The sequence below is a fragment of the Elephantulus edwardii genome, unplaced genomic scaffold (assembly GCF_000299155.1).
Source record: "Elephantulus edwardii isolate Elephantulus edwardi_28Jun2011 unplaced genomic scaffold, EleEdw1.0 scaffold00047, whole genome shotgun sequence".
NCBI lineage: Eukaryota > Metazoa > Chordata > Mammalia > Macroscelidea > Macroscelididae > Elephantulus > Elephantulus edwardii.
In genome coordinates, this window is record NW_006399797.1 from 161,775 (window position 1) to 163,203 (window position 1,429).

At 36.8% G+C, this 1,429-nt stretch overlaps 1 pseudogene; it reads left to right on the top strand.

Annotated features, from left to right (window-relative positions):
* The first annotated feature begins 206 nt into the window (after window positions 1-206).
* Window positions 207-625, top strand: LOC102853568 (annotated as a pseudogene).
* Window positions 626-1,429: the final 804 nt, after the last annotated feature.

Here is a 1,429-nt window from a genome sequence, read left to right on the forward strand (position 1 = left end):
AAATAGATAAATAGGACCCTCTAAAATTAAATCTCTATGCACATCTAAAAACTTCTCCAACAGGGCAAAAACGGAATCTCGTAGACTTGGACAAAATATTTAGCATTGACATCTCTGATAAGGGACTCATATCTAAAATTTATAGAATACTTTAGCACTTCAATGAGAAAAATGTAAACAACACAAACACAGAATGGTCACAAGACATGAATAGACAGTTCACCCAAGAAGAAATTCAGATGTTCAATAAACTCATGAAGAAGTGTTTTAAATCCCTAGTGAAGACGGACCGGCTCACGCAGCTCTAAGACACTGTCAACTCACAGTGCCACTGGTGGTTTTGAACTGACAGAGAGGGCTAGCTAACATCGTGGCTCTAACCGGACCAAGGTAAGACTATGGAGCCACTTGTAGACCAGTTATATAATGCCATTGGAGTGCTTCAACAGTGTGGTTCTCCTGCCTCTTTCAATAATATTCAGATTAACAAAGATCAACCCACTAATTAGACTGAAGAGTATGCACATATTTTTGCCGTACTGATTGCACAAACAGCAAACGACACAGATGTTTTGATAGATTCATTACGTCCTTAAGAATCTATGGATACTCTGTAATCTTCTAGTTTGTGTAAGTTTTGAAGAAGAAAGCCGTGAAGCTACTGTATGTCTGGAGATGTTGTTTATTGATGGAGTATCCTTCTGGAAAAGATGCAAAATGCACTTGCTGATATCACACAATCACAGTTGAAGACAAAAAAAGTGGTATTCACGGCCAGGTTCTCCCAGACTCACAGTGACATTGTATCTCATATGGCTGAGAAAATAATTAATAGGGATAAACATTAAAGAAACCAGAGTCATGATGCAGACAGATGTATGCATGTTTGTTTAGAGCAACATTTTTCACAATAGTGAAGAGCTGGAAGTAGTCCAAGTGCCCATCGACAAAAGAATGGATAGAAAAACATTGTATACCATATTCACACAGTGGAATATTACGTAGCACTGAAAAACAATGGCTTGTAAAACAATACTCAATAGGAATGAGTCTCAAAGACATTATGCTGAGTGAAATATTTCTGTCAAAAAAGGATAAATGCTGAAAAGGATTACTGCTATAAAAATAGGATAGAGACAGGGAAGTGAAGAGCAAGGGTGAAGTGGATAGATAATGAACATTAAAATGGGAGAAGGGAGGGATTATCTGAAGGGATATTGACAATTAGACAATCTTGAAAAATACATGCATTACAGAGTAAATTGGGGAAGGAGGAAAAAATGTATCAGTAATGAATGAAATCCTATTCTATCTGTAAACATTTACTAAAATCACAATAAATGCATAAATGTTTTTCCAGAGCTACATTGGAGGTCCATAGGGTTCCATGCAACTGGGAACATCATAGTCAACATCATATGGATCTTGT